A 22,101-nucleotide genomic window follows, 5' to 3' on the forward strand; every position below is an offset into this window, starting at 1 on the left:
GGCAACTCTGGCTATTCACGGTCTCGCAGTCGTCGGGGAGTCCTCCCTGAAGTGTTTGTTCTCCACAAGTCAAACCGGGGGCATCGGGCGCAGAGTGGCAAGTCTCACGCTTCCGGCTGGAAACGCAAGTTGGTTTAAAGTTGCTCCTTAGTTACAAAGTTGCAGTCTTGGGTGGACAGAGCCGCTGTCCTAGGGAGTTCTTGGTCCTTCCAGGGCAGTCCTCTGAGGATTCAGAGGTCGCTGGTCCCTGGGGAAAGCGTCGCTGGAGCAGTGTCTTTAGAAGTGGGGAGACAGGCCGGTAGAGCTGGGGCCAAAGCAGTTGGTGTCTCCGTCTTCTCTGCAGGGTTTTTCAGCTTAGCAGTCCTCTTCTTCTTAGGTTGCAGGAATCGGAGTTCCTAGGTTCTGGGGAGCCCTTAAATACTAAATTTAAGGGCGTGTTTAGGTCTGGGGGGTTAGTAGCCAATGGCTACTAGCCCTGAGGGTGGGTACACCCTCTTTGTGCCTCCTCCCAAGGGGGGGGGGGGGGGCACATTCCTATCCCTATTGGGGGAATCCTCCATCTGCAAGATGGAGGATTTCTAAAAGTCAGAGTCACCTCAGCTCAGGACACCTTAGGGGCTGTCCTGACTGGCCAGTGACTCCTCCTTGTTTTTCTCATTATCTCCTCCGGCCTTGCCGCCAAAAGTGGGGCCGTGGCCGGAGGGGGCAGGCAACTCCACTAGCTGGAATACCCTGGGGTGCTGTAACAAAGGGGGAGAGCCTTTGAGGCTCACCGCCAGGAGTTACAGTTCCTGCAGGGGGAGGTGATAAGCATCTCCACCCAGTACAGGCTTTGTTACTAGCCAAAGAGTGACAAAGGCACTCACCCCATGTGGCCAGCAACATGTCTCTAGTGTGGCAGGCTGCTAAAACCAGTCAGCCTACACGGATAGTCGGTTAAGGTTTCAGGGGGCACCTCTAAGGTGCCCTCTGGGGTGTATGTTACAATAAAATGTACACTGGCATCAGTGTGCATTTATTGTGCTGAGAAGTTTGATACCAAACCATACAGGTTAGGGAAAGAACACTGGTGCTGGGGCCTGGTTAACAGGCCTCAGCACACTTTCAAATCAAAACTTAGCATCAGCAAAGGCAAAACGTCAGGGGGTAACCATGCCAAGGAGGCATTTCCTTACAACTGGGCATTTGGTAAATACTCACAGAGCAGTTGTTACTCTGAACAGCAGAACTTTGAATTGTTAATATCTACGTAACAGAAGCCCCAGACATGGAACCTGCACCTGATCGCATCTGTATTGGGACATGAAAGTATGCATCTTTCAGGTCATATGGCTCCATGTAACCTCCAACTGCTAACATAATTGTCGTCTTGTAGGAGGTCTATCTTGAAGTAACCCTACATGATGTACTGGTTCAATGGTCTAAGTCCAGTACTTTTTTGGGAACATAAAAGTATAACAAGAATACATCTTACCTTTATTGATTTGGAGGCACTACCACAATGGCCCTTTTTGTGGTAGTGCATAAAAAAAACTTTGATTGGAAGATTCAGGTGTTCCTTGTTGATGTATCAAACGCTATTTCTTCCCATTCTAGAAGGTATAGCTTCGGCCTTCAACCAAAAGGTGGTCAGGTGGTGTGTAAGGTTGGTCACTGTTGTGTAACAGAGGCTACCTACTCTAGGCACACCTTCCGTTGCCTCAAACATTCCAGCAAACTGCACCTTCTTTGCTACACGGTACCACCCAGAGTGCAAGCCTTCTGAAACAGACTGCTGCTGTTGATGTGGTTATCTTTAGGTGGCAGGACCACTAGTTTTTGGTGGTGGTATGGACTGTATAAGGCAAATTCCTAGTGCTGTAGGACAACTGTAGCCTTAGCCGTGCCAGGTTCCATTTTGATCTTTTTCACCAAAATATCTACTTGGGGTGAATCAATTGTTCCCTTTCAAAGGGTAGCCTAATGAGATGTTTTTGTACCGCAGGTCAAAATGTGTAATCATGCATGTCAGTGTAGCACTATATTAGTTTACACCTGCCTGACGAAAGTGACTAAAGCATCTGGGGCACAGCTTATATTTACATTAGACACAAGTTTGCTTTCATCAATAACTTTCTTTGGCTTTCTTTTTATTTGCATTTCGGAGGTGACATATCTGAAATCTCCACCACTGAATTCTATCATAACGTGAAGGAACCACAGACTTAGCAATACGTCACTGTGTGGTCACTCTCAGAAAGGCAGATTTACCTACTGCAGCAATCTTCTATTCTACTTTATCTGTTGGGTTAATAATCCTTGCTCTTTTCTTCGATGCCTTTACAGTCTGCATGAACTACAAGTCAGCCTCGCACCACATGGCCAAGAATAAAGAAGAGATCCTGAGGCACTGTTTTAAACAACTTCTATACCCTGGGTTTTACAACGCAAGCTTTAACTGGACCTTGGAAATTCTTTGTAGAATATTCCAACGTAGTTTTAAGCACTGGGATGAACTGTGTACTACGTTCTGTGTTTGGAATTGTTTCAATAATAAAATAACCTTTTTCTACAAGCAGCTCTAATTTGTGATGAGCAGTGTGGCATCTGGCAGCAAAGCCCCAAGAGGATCTAAACTTCTAGAGACAAATAGTCTTTCACATCCAGCCTATAATCCATTTATCACCTTGCTGATCTAGGTACACAGTCTGAGTGAACTCATTGAACAGAATGTGTAGGAGAGAGTTGTGGTCTCTTATGTCAAAGATGTAATCTCAGCTTTTCTAATCTAAGATATAAGGAGTGCCCTGATTTTTTTTCCAGAGAAATGTCCTCCTCAAACATGGATTTACTGTTTTGGTGGACAGCTGCTAAGTTTGTGATGGTCTAGCCACAATGTGTCCACTTTTTGGACTGATCGATCCGGTTCTGTGTTCGATATCCCATTGTTCTGCTATTTGGTCTCCATGTGAAGGAGTAATAACGATGGCAAAGTAAATTTGAACTGTGTTAGAGTCATGTCAGCTCAGATGTGCAGTGTCATGGCCTTGACAAGTCTTCAATGTGTATCTACTTTGAGGAGTGTTGTGTTTTCCTGATGAATGCTGAAAACCTTTAGCTACCAGTGTCTAACACAGTACATGCTACAGATTGAAGAGGCTTTTTTGGAGGTGATTGCTCATGGTGCTCTTGGGGCTGTTAATTAGCGTGGTCTTGGGGCCCTTTCAAAGGCAATTCTTTGTAGGTACCAGTGCTATCTAACTCAGAGGCAGAGGATGGAGTTGTTGGTTCTCTGTGTCTGTTCCTGAAATACTGGCAATAGTCTGACCTGTGTGTGTTTCAATGGGAAAACTGAAGACTTTTTGACTCTAGAGTTTGAGTCTTCAGGGGACAAAGAGATAAGACTCCTTTCTCTTTGGACTTTCACAGTGTCCGGTAGACTCCTTAAATAGTCAATCAAAGCCATCAACATCCTCTGCTACCACAGCAGGAAGGGAAACTGTTGTATTCTAGTACTGCATTTCTGTGTAGCGAGAGCACCTACCACGTCATTCCGAACAATCTTTTTGGCCAGGAAAGCATTATGCACCAATCTGTGCTGTTTCAACAATGTAAACTTGCTGCTCCGAGGCACAGAACTGAAATACCCTTTCCACATTTTATGCCCTAAGTGCAGTGGGTATGTCTAGACGTGGGTTCCAGGTTCACTGCGCCACCGGAACCAAGCTATACCCAGCTGAAGAGCCCGTAACATGGGTAAAACCAGTCCTGGGATGCCTTTGTTTCAGTTGAGAGAGGACCTGGCAGCTGAGGTTGGACTGTTCTCACGAGTAACCAGGTCAAGACTGATTTGAATATGGCGGAGTTCAAACTGAGGTGGCATTGTGGGCAACAAATGATGGCTTGGGATGCGGCCCGAGCAATTGCCAGTGACTGAGATTAATTCAAGCATTCCATCTATCACCTTGTTGTTTTGGTATTTGAAGCCTTAAGTGCGCCGGGTATGCCCAGATCGTGTCCCGGGCTCACTGTCACTGGAACCAAGATAAACCTCGCTGAAGAGCCCATAACAAGGCGAAAACTAGTCCTGGGTTGCTTGTGTTCCTGTTCAGGGAGGACCTAGCCTGGAAGTTTGGGCTGGACTGTTCCCACAAGGAACTGGGTCAAGGCTAATTTGCATATGGCTGGGTTCAAACTGAGGTGGAATGATGGGCGTAAAATGATGGACTGGGATGCGGCCTGAGCTATTGCCAGTGCCCGGGATTAATTCAAGCATTCTATTACCTTGTTGTTTTTGCAACACCTAGTTGGAGGCAGAGATACTGCCTGTGTTTAAGAAAGAAAGTGCTGCGATCCAGAAATTATTGGCTACTAAGTTTATTTATAAGATACAAATCATTTTCTGTAAAATGTTCTAGGAAAAACTAAGAGACTTGATAGAAGAGTATGTCTGTATCTTCAACTTGCAAGCAGGTTTTAAGGCTAATATCTGAACAGTAAATTACGTTCTGTTTTTGCCTTTTTCTTTGGAACCGAGCGATACAGAAAAGGAAGTCCATGTGTGGCAACTGCTGACAAAACACAACCGTTGACACAATACTATGCCCTCTGCTTTGGGAAGCGTGTATCTGGTAATTTGTTGCTAATTATTTATTTAAATTATAATAAATATGCAAAAGCTGACTGGTAATAACACAGAGACCACCAACTTATTACTGTGGACAAGGGTGTGCCCTGGCACCCATCTCGTTCACATTTTGTCAATTGTATGATTTAAGTCTTTTGAACTGGATCAGATGCCACTACTTCGGCAAACCCAAAAGGTTTACCTTACATTTTGTTGATGATACCTTACTGATCTCCGCGACATATGGGTCAACCAACCTTCTGAATATGTTTATGCAGGAATAGGGTCTGGGCATTCACATAGCAAGCCTACGTTTATTGCTTTCAGTTTGCATCAATCCTTTTGAGAAATTTATGGGGGTGAGTGCTTGAACTTGTGTGCATTGAGAGTGGCAAAAAATAAACCTTGGTCTAAGCTGTCTGATAAAAAATATTCTTATCCTGAAGCAAAGTGCAAATGCTAAGTAATAGTTTTACCCACCCTTGATGTTTATCAGCCTCAGATGCAATATGTGCCTTCAAGTCACTACTTCAGCTTGGTCAGTACCAGGAGCTGGATGAGGATACACAAGGAGGTCCTGCTCAGCCCTCGAGAGACACCAAAAGCAAACAGGTGTGGTTGGGCAATGGGACCGCGGCATGCACAGGCATGTACACTCAAAGATGAGCCTTGGCAAACAGATCACTTCTTTTATGGCATTATGCCTAATACAGAAAGACAGTCAAATATTAAAAGGATTTTTGAAATGGAGAGCATCCTTGGATTCTTGAAGGATGTTGAAAAAACTACAGCACTTATGTCAGAGCACATAGTGGTGGCACACACAGCTCCTGGTTCAACAAAATCAGTCTTACAAGCTATGGGACCTACAAGAAGTTTGCACTAGCCCAACAATCATGATCCACTTGAACAACACTAATGTGACTAATTATAAATGTAGCAATAAATAGGAATGATTTGATGTATTTTTCACTATGCCCATATCATACAGTTGAAAAGTGAGTAATAGTGCACCAATGTTAAAACTGGCTGCCCAAAAAGTGCAGAACCAAAGAAGAAATCTCTTTTGATTACTGATAAGAGTCACAAAGTTTAAAAAAATAAACCATTCTGTAATATATATGTTTACAAAAAAAATAAATCAACTGTGAACTGTAATGAGGCTATAGCTAATAAGTTAGAAACTTAATTTCTAAAATCGAGAAAGAAAGTGATCAGTCATCTAGCTAGTAAACAAGATCCAGTTAAGGATTCTGCAAAATATTCTAAAAGGAGCTGATGAAATCCATTATCTGTAAGAACAAGCAAATCTAAAGCACATTCTTCTTCTAAAAGGTATGAAATACACTAATATTAAGATGGTGGCTTTCTTTCAGGCTAAGAACAAGGCGAAATTACATGATCTTTAGCTCCCGGATAGTTTGCTCCTAGGTTTTAAGATCGGGTGAGAATTAAGCCTCAGTAGGACTATGTATAATATTGAAGGATGATATAAGTATGAAATAAAGCTTGGTAAAACTATAAACAAGGTAGGATTGTCGAAACTTCAAGGAGGAAGATTTCTTGCAACTTATCCAAAAGCCGCTTTTCTTTTTAATGAGGGATCTAGAGCTAATAAACAGAGGCAAGTCAAACAAAATCAGATTACACTATGAAAAGGTCCCCAAAGCAGGCTGCTCATTCCCAGTGTGGGAGAATTACAGATACTCGGAGGATGGAGAAGGCTCGATTCTCATAGCAACTGCACCAGATCTCATTTAGTTTGGAAAATTTCGAGGTCTAAGCCATATAAAAACAGGGTAGGGCTTTTTAGACATAGTTAAAAGTAATGACCACACAATGCTTCAAAAGTTTGGTTAGTGAAGACTAGTATGCATATGGCTTCTCAAGGTTTAATAAGTGCACTAGAGCCAGAGGTAGTGTTCGCTCAACAGGAGGCTTGTTCACTTTGGTGTATGCAGAGTTTAATGTGTCGCCAAGGGTTGTGGTGACTAAGTGCCCATGGATATTGGTGATTGCTTTGGGACTGCATGAAATTTTGAGTGCATCAAATATACCATATTGGTGAACCTATATTTAAATTCTATGCTAAGTGATGATTATAACACTGACCTGCAAACTTGAAAAAGTAATTTGTTGTGATACATAATTTCTTTTCATTATAGGAGAAAAATTTAAATAAATCTTAGTCACAGAAAATGTATATTTGCTTCAAAAGTTTTTGGGTTTTTTTAAATTTGTGTTCTGTGTTTCATTAACATATCCCATACCATTCATCTGCGCGTGCCATCATTAGTGGGAGCTATTTGTGGAGCATCACTTGATTAAGTTGAATGGTCATTGATTGGGTAATCAGCCAGCAAGTTACACCTTTATCTTTGGAAATTGTTCCAACCCACTTTAGTACGTAGTATTTAGTTCAGCTGACATTTTCTCCAAATCTAAATGTTTCTACGCCAAGTGAATAAATGAAAATCATCATCACTCCTTAAATGCTGACAACACATCCTGCTGCCAGCTGAAAAGGTACCAAGCTCCTGAATTTGAAGTAAAATATCTACAACTAGATAGTTCCTCAATCTCTGCAGCTAGGCCACATCTGATCTATTTGCTGAGAAGGTTGTGTGCACCTACTGACATACTATTACAGCAGAAAAACAATGGTGTAATAGTTGATTATAAGGAAAGTAATGACTGAAGATTTTAGAAATTACTTAAAACTTGCACCAAAATAGAGTCCAATCTTTCAGATCATATGATCAGGGATAGGGCAGCAACAATTCTAGCAAAAGCGGTTCTTTTGCTGCTTTCTGGAAGGTACTCTAATAATCACTGTCTGAGCAGAACAGGCTGGATTTCAGAGGGGCTGCTATACTATAGATTGGGGAGGCTGCCCCAAGGTCTATGGAATATACATGTCAAAGCACACCTCAAAGACAACGAAACACTAATATAATGTGCTTTATACTGTGGTTGCTGTGATTTCAAGGTGGGAATTGATATAGTAGATTTGGAGAGGCTTTGGACTAAATTAAGAAAATGGGAGATGGACGAGGGTGTATTATCAATTGTGCAATTATTCCATTTTGAAGATTGAATGCAAGTGGAACTTTCAGCAAAACAAAGCTACTGAATAAGACTCCTATTGATAATGGACTGGAACAAAGCTACAGACACAAAAAAGCCATGGGAGGAGCAAGGTTTTTTTTTCCCTAATTACTGCTGATTTACCAAGCTCAGTGGCTAAGACTAATTCATTTCCCCCCAAAGACTGGACCCCTGTATAATGGCACTTAATTATTTGCAGATGTCCTGGTAATGCTTAATTTTGCACTAACTGGTATCCAATGGAAGATCGATCCTTTATCAAGGTATTAGAACACCAGTAATTAAAAATAAAAATAAAAATGGCTGGTGGCTAAAAAATAATAAACTAGAGGTTGTAGGTAATTATAAATATCTGGGGATGACTTACTGAATCTCTGTCATGGCTGGTTTGAGACTAAAGCATGTAGTGCTGTCGTTGGCCTGATATATTTTAACTAAGAATTCAGTTGATGCCCTATCCTGCTACTAATAAAGGCTATTTCTGGAAAGTTATACGTTTGAGATGGGGAAAATCATAGTTCAAGTTAGGAAACAGTATATTTAATTTAAAGAGGCCTTAGCCTTCCTCCTTTGGCAACGATGAGCCAAGATTTTCGTTTAGAGGTTGAGATTTGCTTATGGGATTCGTTGGAACACATGCATACAATTATTTCTGATGACTTTCAAATAGGCAGAAGATGACAAATTATTGGCACAATGTTTCAAAAATTATAGAGCGTATGATAAGTTTTCAAATGCATTGCCCAAGACAGCCATTGAAATTTTAAACAGTGTGAGCCCTGAATTCAAGTGTATGTCTATTTGGCCGATGGCTAACCTATGTTGTGATTGCACTTGAAGTACTGCAGATACCAGAGGTGAAAACGATCTGTGGACAGAACAAGAAAATTCTTCAGATCCAATTACTTTGTGTTGTTGCCCGACCTACAACTACACCATTCACTTCTGAGATGGAGGACAGGAATCACCTTGGAAGGAAGCTTGGGGAATTCAAGGAAACCACCAGAAAGATGTAGGTGTTGGCACATGAGAACTAAAGGGTAGATGTCCTGTAGAGAATCTTGTTCTGGATTGCTTGAAGGTTTATATGTACTATATCTGCTTATGTTCAATTCTTAGTTGTTTAAAGTGCCGTAATCTAAGTGAAGTTTTGGGAGACTAAAACACATGGCTGTTGCTCTTGCAATAGGAAAAGTTCACTGCAAGATTATAAGATTTGAATAAAATGTAAAATAGAAATATTATTGCCTTTTATTAAATACATGTTGTAAATGTTATCAGGGCTTTGGCACATGAAAATGTAAATAAATGTTCAAGTGGTTGGCAGAGATGCCTGTAGTCAGATAAGAAAGCAAGTTTGAGTTTGGACGAAGAGAATTATTTAGGTTGGCCCATGTTAACACAACATGTCCTGTTTTGTTTAAGGCGAGTGCTTGATTCAACTGCTGATTTGTCTTTCTGAGGTCTAGGCTGAGTAATGGGGATGTTAGTCAGTGCAGCTTAGAGATAGGTAAAGGAAATACAGGATCATTGGGTTTTCAAGAGCTTCATGAATCGAAGATTGACTTTGATCTCAGCAATTTTCCAAAGTTGCCTGCTGGGAGACAACAAGAACTTAAGATGGGAGCCGAACCAGGATCAACCTTGGAGGGGTACATCAGGTTGACTTTGAGAGGAGTAAGGAGTTTTGAATTAACCCTCTTTAGACACATTAAAGAAAGTCTCCTACCAAGTTACTTACCTTCGGTATCACCTTAAATGGCAGAGACTGTACCTACAGATTCCTGATTTTAGAATTATCCCCAGGTATCAGACTGAAGCTGGATATTTTACGTGAGCAGTACCCCTGCGCGCTATTAAGAGACATAGTTCGGCTCTAGATGGAGGCTGCGTCCATGTAAGTGATGTGTGTGATGCCTATATAGGAGCCACCTCAACGCAGTAACACCAGTTTCTTTTTGAGACTTTCCACGCCGGAAGTGCAGAGCCACTAAGAACACTGATCAGTGGTGCGTCAAATTGGGGCCCATGAAGGGGGAAATCCCTTTACTCTCAATCCGTTCACAGAGCAGAGAGGATGGGTGGGTCAGTAAGTATTCTGTGATTAGACAGTCTCTACCGGCTAAGGCGTTACCAAAGGTAAGTAACTTGTTCATCTGATAGTCTTCTAGCTGCAGATTCCTTATCTTTGAATACCTCCATAAAGGTAAGGCTGCAACACAGATTACATTAGAAAGTCCTGTGGGACCGAACAGGCAAAATGCCCATCTTGACAGACCTGACCGTCAAGGTTGTAGTGCTTCATAAACTTGTGCAGAGAAGCCCACGTTGCTGCTCAACTGGTTTTCAGGACGGGTACTCCGTGAGCTAACGCAGTGGTCACAGCTTCAGTACAATGAGAATGCAAATCTTCAAGAGTTTGCTTTTTGGACAATGCATTGCAGATTTTGATGCAGAACACTATCCATTGTGAGATGGTTAGTTTCTGCACTGCCTTTCCTTTTTGTGGCTCCAACATACCCTACAAAGAGTTTATCGTCCACCCAGAACTCTTGTGCTGTCAAAGCAGAGCAACATTGTTTTTGGGTCCAGCCGATGGAATCTCTACTCTTCATTAGAGGGTTGGGTGGGGGATAAAAGGTAGGCAGGGTTTTGGACTGGCCCACATGAAAAGGGTTGACCAACTTCTGTAGGAAGGAGGTTCTCATTCAAAGAACCTGCTTGTCTGGGTAGATGGAAAGGTACGGAGGCTGAGATGATAAAGCCTGTAATTTACTGACCTTCTGGGCAGTTGTGTAACAGCTCGAAAGGAGCACACATCAGGAATGTCAGGACTAAATCGAGGGTCCCACTGAGGCATGATGAAGGGAGAAGGTGGGAACATGTGTTGGCGGCAACCTTTCAAAAACTTGTGTACAACAGGGGACTTGAATAGGGACGGGTGGTCTGGCAACCGCAAAAATGCAGAGATGGCAGAAACATAGGCTTTTATGGTGCCAAAAGCAGAACCCTGCTGGGCTAGAGTGAGAATAAATAGAAGAACTTGGGAAAGTGGTGCAGAAATAGGCTCACACCTGCTTATCTGTAGAACTTGCCATGAACTTGCTCCAACGGCAGATGCATGCAGTCTTGGTGGAGGGATGCCTGGCTGCCAAGATAACATTGCAGACTTCGGGCTGAAGGTTGAATGCTGTCAACTGTTGCTGCTCAATCTCAAACACATGAAGGCGAATTGTTGCCAGGTTCGGATGCTGAACCCCACCTTGTTGCTACAACAGAAACTCCTCCCAAAGAATAAGTTTGATCGGAGGACCTGTACCCCTGCTCAACAGCTCATTATGCCAGACTCTCCATGCCCAATCCGGACCCACAAGAATGACCAGGGCCCAGTCGTTCCTGGTCTTCTTGAGAACTCTGAGCAGGAGATATATTGGCAGAAAGGCGTACAGAAGACCAGAGCTCCACTTGAGACGAAAAGCATCGGAGTGACAGCCACGTTGGAAACTACAAAGCGCAAAATTGCTGATACTGTGTTCATGATGGAGGCAAACCGATCCAAACAAGGCTCTCCCCATTCTCGGAAGAGACCATGCGCCACCCTCAGATGGAGATGCCATTTGTGATCTGGTAGGCATCAACGTCTGAGTTCATCTGCCCTGGAGTTAAGAGAGCCTGACCGGTGTTGATCCACCAGTGATATGCCGAGGTGTTGCAGCCATGTCCAGAGGTGCAGAGCCTCATGACAAAGGGTCCTCAATCCTGCACTACTTGTTGTAGTATCATGGTACATGAATATCTGAACCAAACTACCTGCTGATTGAAGGAAGGCCTTCAATGCTAGTACTATCGTCCGGAACTCCAACAGGTTGTTGTGTAGTCCAGCTTCCGCCAGAGACCAGAATCATCTGGCACCACCTCTATCAGATGGCCACCCCAGCCCAGAAGTGATGCATCTATCACCACAGTCAGCTCTGGGTGGGGAAGGGAGAGGGCTCTGCCACTGACCAAATTGTGGTTCTTTCGCAGCCCCGTCTAAGATATGGACCATTGTCAGAGAGCATTCCCTGATGCTGTACTCATTGAACTTCAGGTCCCACTGCAGAGCCCTCATATGCCACCAGGCACACGTCGCAAGAAGGATGCAGTAGGCTATGAGGTCCAACAGCCTCAGAATCAGTCTCACAGAAAACCAGGATAGAGGCTGGAACATTAGTATCATAGCCTAAATATCCTACACTTGCCACTTGGGGAGATAGGACTGAAAACTGTACTGTGTCCAGAACAGCTCAGTTAAAAGAAAGCACCCGAGATGAAGTCAGGTGTGACTTTGGCACGTTGATAGTGAAGTCCAGCAAGTGCAGAAGGAGAAGGTTCGTCATAGTCTGGAAGTAGGAGATGACTGCCTGGGCAAGCCTGCCTTGAGCAGCAAATCGTCGAGGTAGGAAAAGAGGGCAGTCCCTGACCTCTCCAGATGATCAGCAATGACTGCCATCACTTTCGTGAACAACCGAGGGGCGCTGGTAAGGCCGACGGGGAGCACAGCAAACTGAAAGGGCTCTTGGCCTACCACGAACCGAAGGTAGCATCTGTAGGCAGGGAGGAAGTTGATGTGAAAATGGGCATCTTGCAACATAGCGGGAATGGCAACCACAACTTACTTCTGAGGCTGGGACCTTCTCTATAGTCTCCTTTGTCAAGTGAGCTAACATTTCCTGACAAAGCAAGGAGAGATTGTATTCCGTCAGCTTGTCATAAGAAGGTGGCGGCGGGGTCGCCTTTTACAAAGGGGAGAGAGTAGCCCCTTTGGATGAGCTGGAAAACCCAATGGCCTGATGTTACTGGCTTCCAGTGGTGCAGGTAATGGTGCACCCAGACACTCACTGGATGCCCATTATAGTCAAAGGGCATACTGAAGAGGTTTGAGGCTGAGGCTACCTTGCAGCTTTTAGTAAAATGTAGGAGAGAATTAGAGCATGACACTTTGTTCTTGGAAGGTACAAATAATCTCTGTTAATGGTAGATAATATCTTTATGTCTTCTAAGGTGACAATGAAATGTTTTCAAGTGTAATAAAGTCTAACCAGTCTGTCATTATTATTGGTAAGATACAAACTGGACTACTCTTTGTACTAAGATTTAGCTGTGCTGTATCAATGTTTCCACATTTGTTTAAGCTAAATATCACTTTATCTACAACAAAGGGATTTGGAGGTGAAAACAATATGTCCTGGTGTTCAGCCCAGTGCATGTCATTACCACAGAAACTAATAAAGGCATAGATTGCTCATTTAGCTCACTCTATCAAATGGAAATGTTAGTATGGCTTTTTAGGTTGAGCATTGCAGCACGCAAGCGCTGCTTTTCCGATGTGTTGGTGTGTATCTGGGCTTTTAACAACACCCACCTACCACTACTACCACTTGTTCGTGGGCTTGCCCTTCAAAAATCCCTTGATTACATTGGTAAATGGTTTACCTTTGTCCCTCCTTGGGAAGGTTTTGTTACCGCCTTGGCCTTTGCCCGTTACGTGTCTAATTGCACTTTTGCCGATAAGTTTAACTGTGAGCGAACTTCTTTTCCTTTTGTGTATCTCTTCACGCTGATGCAAATGGCAGCCGTGGTGCTGTGAATTGGCTCCCTTATGTGATAGTGTTTAACTTTAAATTTTCAATTTATGTGTCAAGAAAAGTCGGGTTAAGAGTTTATAACGCTAATAGCTCTAACTCGAGCAGATGCGAGACCCATTGCATTGCAAATGCTTGTTTAAAGAGGGAACACAACAACCCAGCACAGCGAACAATACTGAGGTGGTGCTTTTTCCTGTTCAAACCAGGCTCTGCCTGATCTGAGATCAGGGAGGTATGGTGGCCTTTGCCCTGCTTTATTTGTCAAATAAAGTACAAGTAGCTCATAAGACACTGAATGCTAGTCTATATGACGCTGGACCCTGGGTATGAGTACTGAAGTGGATAACCTTTCGCTCCAGACAGTCAAGAAGATATTTTACCACTCTTAAAGCTTCTCAGCAGCCCAACTGACCTGCGGCATCCTCCAGGGCACCTCTTCAGTTGTACTCTTCTCAATATTTATGTAGCCCCTTCCGCTAAATTACTCGGTTGTCATACATAAACTATATAGATGAAACAGATGATTCTCAGATTAGAAAGAAACCGTGAGACAGCCAGAATAAACTTCCATACTAAACCAGATGAATAAGTGTCAGAAACTGTATGCTGTTAAGAAAAAGATGTTAGTGATGACGAGGCCCCTGTATATCAGTTAACTGCTTGGTGGCCTGACTTACTGAAATGCTATCCCTCTCCATTCCCATTTGCTAAAAAACCTGAGGTATAATTTGATGACAAACTTTCTCTAAAGCCGCAGGTGGCTAAGGTTGCCTCTCGGTACCTTTTCCATCTTAAGGTTTTAAGGAAAGTTCTCCCATTCTTCCCAGAAGAGACTTTGGTATTATTTAGTCCATAGCTCTCTTAAATAGTGCCAACGTCTGCTACCTGGTTCCACCAACCATTTGCCGAAGATGGTCAAGAAAGAAACAGCAAAACAACTGTTTTGCCATTATGTCCCTCCTTGATTCTTTTCGATCTGCCCAGCCTTCTTTGGTTTATATAACAAAGGTTATAAAAAAAATATAAAAAAATAAAAAACAGACAAAAAAATAAAATACACCACAACTCTTCCCAGTATGGTCAAAACATATCGTATAAGCTGCCTTTCTTTAAAACTCCCTCCCACTTGAGCTACACACTATGACCTAGTATATTTTAGGTTTAGGAATGCCTTGAAAACTTCCCTCTTCCAGTTTTTACTGTCCCTTACAATCGCTTGACTTTAGTTCAACAGCCAGGACACCCACGGGCTTGGGCACACTTTATAAAAACTAAACAGAAAAAATTGCAGTACACCATTGAAGGAGAACAGGTTTTAGGGATGTTTCCTTCTGCTGCAAGGGATTCCACAAGATTTATAAGCAAAAAAAAAAAAAAAAAAAAAAAAAAGCTTAAGTGTAGCACTCCAGAGCCACATTAGGAGAGTCGAAATTTGGGATAGACTGATAAATATTCTTCAAGTGGGCTTGCCATAATTAGGATTCATTTGAGCACTAGGTTCTATAGGAATAGATATACGGATAGATTTCCAAGTGACTGCCTAGCAATTCTCCAGCACTACATTCCTCCAAGAGGGCAGCCACAGAAACTTTACCACAAACAGAATGGGTTTCTGGCAACAATATAATACAGGCCACCTTCAGGGTGAAGGCTACCAAACAGTGGCCTGTTTGCAAATGCATATGGGGGACATGCTGAATGCTTCCCTAGGAATGTATTTTGCTCATTGCCTACCATTGGTTTTGTCTTTTGTAACACAGATTTGCTTGCTTTTTATTTGTGGCTCTATATACACATTAGGCTGTCCAGCATGTCTTTGTTCTTACTGTGATGCATAACCTGGTTACTACTTCCGACTAGGTCCTTGTAATCTTCCTCAAGTGCTCTCTTTCTAGGAACTCCTTTTTTTCTTTTTTGTGAGGCATTCCTGGAAGGTACATGTGTTTTCAGCTGTCTCCCTTATGCTTGACTGATTTTTCTTATTTCTGCCACTACTAGTCATCAATATAGCTTCCCTGTGAGGAACAATGTTCTGTCTATGAGCTTGTTTATTTTGGCCACTACTCTTTATTAGTAGCATAACTTAAACAATCCTCTGCCTTAATCTCACACCCATGCCAAAGGCGCTGTTAAGGGGAATACAAATGCATCTAAAAAATAAGCATACTTATTTACAGAGGTGAATCAGCAAAAAATGGGCCTTTAAATCTTGTTTTTATCTGGTAACATTTGCTGAGCATTCAAAGACAGCGTCAAATGTTAGACTCTGGCTTCCCAGGGAGTTAGTGTTTACTCTTCTTTCTTGGACTGCAAAGTGAGAGGATTTATGTGGTAATCTTGCTGGGTACTAGGGGTTAAAGGAAAGGCTATGGAATGTTATTTTCTAGCACAAAACAAAATTGAAATGGTAGTAAATGAACTGTAAAAATATAGGAAAGCACAAACGGAGCACATTTTTGGAAATTCTTATGTATGGTGAAAACAAGTGTTTTAATACGATCAAAACAAATACTCCAGGTGATACACATTTCTACACATTATCGATCGTTTGTGTCCTGTATAGTTTTATCAGTAAAACTGTGGAAATATAATGGTCATTTCAATTGAAAATGTGTTGTCTGTAATGGTAGTGCGCCACTACACCAAGCATACTCCAATCTTTTTCACTCCACTCTAATCCACAACACTATGCAACTCCACTTGACACACTACTATGATACTCTCCTCCACTCCGCAAACTCTAAACCTCTCCACTTGAACATACTCTATGCCTCTCCACTACAAAATACTGTACAATATTGAACAATACCCCACTCCACTAACTTTTAGCCATGCTGAATAGCAGCCACACTGGTGTACAACATAGCTATAACACATTGGCAAAGCCAATAGCGTTTGCATTGGTGGGACCTACTTGCTTTGCCAATGCTTGTTTAAACTAGAGATGGATGGCCTGCACATACACAAATTTAATTCATTACTTACTACACTTACCGTGAACAATCATCTAGGCCTCAAAAAACACCCTTGTCCAAGAGAACATCTTAATGTCCTTTTGACTGCCAATATGTGCAAAGGTTGAGCCACTTAGGATGGCAGATTGCTTAGTTCAAACACACCTCGTAACAGTACTTAGGAGAGATTCACACCCATTTCAACTGTGTTGCTGTATAATACAGCCTGCGATTAATCTTTAAAAAAACTAAAAAGAAAATGAGTCTTGCTCATCCCACCGGTTGATAAAATATCAGGAAAACCATCTTCTCAAATAGATGCTAACAGTGCACTTGTGCATGAGTACACGCGTTCATCATCAGTTTGAAATGAATTACATTCAGCTCCCATGTTGGTTGTTTCAGCACTTGCAGTATGAAAATGTCACTTACCCAGTGTACATCTGTTCGTGGCATCAGTCGCTGTAGATTCGCATGTTTTGCATAGCTCGCCATCTGGTGTTGGGCCGGAGTGTTACAAGTTGTTTTTCTTCGAAGAAGTCTTTCGCGTCACGGGACCGAGTGACTCCTCCTTTTGTCTCCATTGCGCATGGGCGTCGACTCCATCTTCGATTGTTTTTCCCCGCAGAGGGTGAGGTAGGAGTTGAATTGTAGTAATAGTGCCCATGCAATGGAGTGACTAAGTATGTACCTATTTAAGGTTGAGATGATATATATACAAATAGTTGAAGGTAACTTCCGAACTGCTACAGGCTCCCGGGGAGGCGGGTGGGCACATGCGAATCTACAGCGACTGATGCCACGAACAGATGTACACTGGGTAAGTGACATTTTCAGTTCGATGGCATCTGTCGCTGTAGATACGCATGTTTTGCATAGACTAGTAAGCAGTTATCTCCCCAAAAGCGGTGGCTCAGCCTGTAGGACTGGAAGTAGTTTGAAATAATGTTCTTAATACGGCTTGACCTACTGTGGCTTGTTGTGCGGATAACACGTCTACACAGTAGTGCTTGGTGAATGTGTGAGGCGTAGACCATGTAGGCTGCCTTACATATTTCTTGCATTGGGATGTTTCCTAGAAAGGCCATGGTAGCACCTTTCTTTCTGGTTGAGTGTGCCCTTGGTGTAATGGGCAGCTGTCGTTTAGCTTTAAGGTAGCAGATTTGGATGCATTTAACTATCCATCTGGCTATACCTTGTTTTGATATTGGGTTTCCTGCTTGAGGTTTTTGAAATGCAATAAATAGTTGTTTAGTCTTTCTGATGTTCTTTGTTCTGTCAATGTAATACATTAATGCTCTTTTGACATCTAATGTATGTAGTGCCCTTTCAGCTACGGTATCTGGCTGTGGAAAGAACACTGGAAGTTCCACTGTTTGATTTAGATGGAACGGTGAAATAGCCTTTGGCAAAAATTTAGGATTAGTCCTTAGGACGACCTTATTCTTGTGTAGTTGTATAAAAGGTTCTTGTATTGTAAACGCCTGAATCTCGCTTACTCTTAGGGAAGTAATGGCGATGAGAAATGCAACCTTCCAGGTTAGGAACTGTATTTCGCAGGAGTGCATGGGTTCAAAAGGTGGACCCATAAGTCTAGTTAGGACAACATTTAGGTTCCATGAAGGAACAGGTGGTGTTCTTGGTGGTATAATTCTCCTAAGGCCCTCCATGAATGCTTTAATGACTGGTATCTTATATAGGGAAGTTGAATAGGTAGTCTGCAGGTATGCAGATATTGCTGCAAGGTGTATTTTAATGGAAGAGAAAGCCAGGTTAGATTTTTGTAAGTGAAGCAAGTAACCCACTACATGTTCTGGAGTTGTGTGTAATGGTTGTATTTGATTAATATGGCAGTAGCAAACAAACCTCTTCCATTTACTTGCATAGCAGTGCCTGGTGGATGGCCTTCTGGCTTGCTTTATGACTTCCATACATTCTTGGGTAAGTTGTAAGTGCCCGAATTCTAGGATTTCAGGAGCCAGATTGCTAGATTCAGCGATGCTGGATCTGGGTGTCTGATCTTTTGGTTGTGTTGTGTCAACAGATCTGGCCTGTTGGGCAATTTGATGTGGGGTACTACTGATAGGTCTAGCAGCGTTGTGTACCAGGGTTGCCTTGCCCAAGTTGGTGCTATTAATATGAGTTTGAGTTTGTTTTGACTGAGTTTGTTTACCAGGTAAGGAAGGAGAGGGAGAGGAGGAAAAGCGTAAGCAAATATCCCTGACCAGTTCATCCATAGGGCATTGCCTTGGTACTGTTTGTGTGGGTATCTGGATGCGAAGTTTTGGCATTTTGCGTTCTCCTTCGTCGCAAACAAGTCTATTTGAGGTGTTCCCCAGAGTTTGAAATAGGTGTTCAGAATTTGGGGGTGAATTTCCCATTCGTGGACCTGTTGGTGATCTCGAGAGAGATTGTCTGCGAGTTGATTTTGGATCCCTGGTATAAATTGTGCTATTAGGCGAATTTGGTTGTGAATTGCCCAACGCCAAATTGTTTGTGCTAGCAGGCTTAACTGCGTGGAGTGCGTCCCCCCTTGCTTGTTTAGATAATACATTGTTGTCATGTTGTCTGTCTTGACGAGAATGTATTTGTGAACGATTATTGGTTGGAAAGCTTTTAGTGCTTGAAAAACTGCTAGAAGTTCTAGGTGATTTATATGCAGTTTTGTTTGATGTACGTTCCATTGTCCTTGTATGCTGTGTTGATCGAGGTGTGCTCCCCACCCTGTCATGGAAGCATCTGTTGTTATTACGTATTGTGGCACTGGGTCTTGGAAAGGCCGCCCTTTGTTTAAATTTATGTTGTTCCACCACAGAAGCAAGAGGTAAGTTTGGCGGTCTATTAACACCAGATCTAGAAGATGACCCTGTGCTTGAGACCACTGTGATGCTAGGCACTGTTGTAAGGGCCTCATGTGCAGTCTTGCGTTTGGGACAATGGCTATGCATGAAGACATCATGCCTAGGAGTTGTAATATCATCTTTGCTTGTATCTTTTGTGTTGGATACATGCGTTGTATGATGGTGTTGAAATTTTGAATTCTTTGGGGACTTGGAGTGGCTACTCCTTTTGTTGTGTCTATTATGGCTCCTAGGTATTGTTGTACCTTGCACGGCAGAATGTTGGATTTCGTGAAGTTGACGGTGAACCCTAGTTTGAAGAGGGTTTGTATGATCTGATTTGTGTGATTTGAGCACTCTATTAACGAATGGGCCTTGATTAGCCAGTCGTCTAGATATGGGAACACATGTATTTGCTGCCTTCTGATGTGTGCAGCGACTACTGCTAGACATTTGGTAAAGACTCTTGGTGCGGTTGTTAATCCGAAAGGCAGTACCTTGAATTGGTAATGTATTCCTTTGAATACAAACCTTAGGTATTTCCTGTGCGATGGGTGTATTGGTATATGGAAATACGCGTCCTTGAGGTCTAAAGTTGTCATGTAGTCGTGTAGTTTTAGCAATGGTAATACTTCTTGTAGTGTGACCATGTGAAAGTGGTCTGATTTGATGAATGTGTTCACTATTCTGAGGTCTAGGATTGGTCTCAGCGTTTTCTTTGGTATCAGAAAGTACAGTGAGTAAACTCCTGTGTTTATTTGTGTGTTTGGCACTAATTCGATTGTATTCTTTTGCAATAGTGCCTGCACTTCTATCTCCAGGAGATTGGAATGATGTTTTATCAAATTTTGTGCTCTTGGTGGTATGTTTGGAGGGAATTGTAGAAATTCTATGCAATAACCATGTTGGATAATTGCTAGAACCCAAGTGTCTGTAGTGATTTCCTCCCATGCTTTGTAATAATGACTTATTCTTCCCCCCACTGGTGTTGTGTGGAGGGGGTGAGTGACATGTGAGTCACTGCTTAGTAGTAGGGGTTTTGGGGCTTTTAAATTTTCCCCTATTCCTAGGGAATTGCCCTCCTCTATATTGTCCCCGAAAACCTCCTCTGTACTGTCCCTGGTAACTGGACGGTGTTGCCTGTGAGGTGCTGGCTTGTGTGCTCTGACCCCGAAACCCCCCTCTAAAGGGTGTTTTACGGAATGTGCTGTAATTCCCTCTGCTCTGCGGGGAGTAGAGTGCGCCCATGGCTTTAGCAGTGTCCGTGTCTTTTTTGAGTTTCTCAATCGCTGTGTCCACTTCTGGACCGAACAGTTCTTTTTCGTTAAAAGGCATATTGAGAACTGCTTGCTGAATCTCTGGTTTAAATCCAGACGTTCGGAGCCATGCATGCCTTCTGATAGTTACAGATGTATTAATTGTCCGTGCAGCTGTATCTGCAGCGTCCATGGAGGAGCGGATTTGGTTGTTGGAAATGGTCTGTCCCTCCTCAACCACTTGTTTTGCCCTCTTTTGTAGTTCCTTGGGCAGATGGTCAATGAGATGTTGCATCTCATCCCAATGGGCTCTGTCATAGCGCGCAAGTAGTGCCTGGGAGTTAGCGATGCGCCACTGGTTTGCAGCTTGTGCTGCGACTCTCTTACCAGCTGCATCGAACTTGCGGCTTTCTTTATCTGGGGGTGGTGCATCTCCAGATGTGTGGGAGTTGGCCCTTTTCCTAGCTGCTCCTACAACGACAGAGTCTGGTGGCAGCTGTGTAGTGATGAAAACCGGGTCTGTAGGAGGCGCCTTATACTTTTTTTTCCACTCTTGGTGTGATTGCCTTACTTTTGACCGGCTCCTTAAAGATTTCTTTTGCGTGCCGGAGCATACCAGGGAGCATAGGCAGGCTTTGGTAGGAGCTGTGGGTGGAGGAGAGTGTGTTGAATAAAAAGTCATCCTCGACCTGTTCTGAGTGGAGGCTTACATTGTGAAATTGTGCTGCTCTAGCCACCACTTGAGAATACGCAGTGCTGTCCTCTGGTGGAGATGGCTTCGTAGGGTATGCCTCCGGACTGTTATCTGACACTGGGGCGTCGTATAAGTCCCATGCGTCTTGATCTTGGTCACCCTGGCTCATGGTGGTGTGAGCTGGGGAATGTGATGGAGTTTGTGCTGGTGAGACGTTAATCACAGGTGGAGGAGAGGGTGGTGGGGTAACTTTTTTCACCACTTTTGTTTGTGGTGTTTGTTCAGTTTGGAACTCCAATCTTCTCTTTCTTCTAATAGGGGGAAGGGTGCTTATTTTTCCTGTCCCGTCTGTATGAAAATAGGCTTTTGCGTATGGTCTACATCAGTTGATTGTAGCTCTTCCTCAAACCTATGCTTTTGCATTTGGGAGGTTAGCGAGTGCTCTTCTGTATAAGAGCCTGAAACTGGGTCGGTTGCAGTTTGTTTTGGCACCGAAACCCTGTCTGCATCTTTTTTCGGCTCAGAGGTGACTTTTTTCTTTTTCGGGGCCGAAACCTCTCGACGTCGATCTTCGTCGGTGCCGCTGTCTCTGCGTCGAGCCGTGTCTACACCGGTATCTCGGTGTCAATGCTTGTCTCCAGCACTTTCTCGGTCCCGAGAAGGCTGCGTGCCGGTGTCTCGACCGGAGTCGGACGATCTCGGCACTGTTTGGGCCTTTTTCGGTGCCGGCGGTCGGTCACCGAATTTATTGTGGCATTTGGGATAGAAACGGAACGGGGTCCGTTCCATCGGCGTTCTTCTGCACGCGGTCGGGCCGACCAGGCCCCGACGGGGGATCGAAAAAATTACCCCGAAGGGCACCGGAGCTCTTCGATCTTAGACGCGGTGTTGAATCTAACTACGCCGATCCCGAACGCAACAATACCGACGAAAATCTTCCGAAATTAGCTATCTTTCCGTTCCGAAACTCGGAGCGACAGGAACACGTCCGAACCAGATGGCGGAAAAAAAACAAT

The 22,101-nt window shown here is 43.3% G+C and overlaps 1 protein-coding gene across 10 annotated transcripts in view; it reads right to left on the bottom strand.

The window, feature by feature from the left end:
• The window catches only part of MARK2 (microtubule affinity regulating kinase 2), a 603,936-nt gene that overhangs the window by 109,275 nt on the left and 472,560 nt on the right, over positions 1-22,101 (bottom strand). The window lies entirely within an intron of this gene.

This window comes from Pleurodeles waltl, chromosome 9 (assembly GCF_031143425.1).
Source record: "Pleurodeles waltl isolate 20211129_DDA chromosome 9, aPleWal1.hap1.20221129, whole genome shotgun sequence".
Classification (NCBI taxonomy): Eukaryota; Metazoa; Chordata; class Amphibia; order Caudata; family Salamandridae; genus Pleurodeles; species Pleurodeles waltl.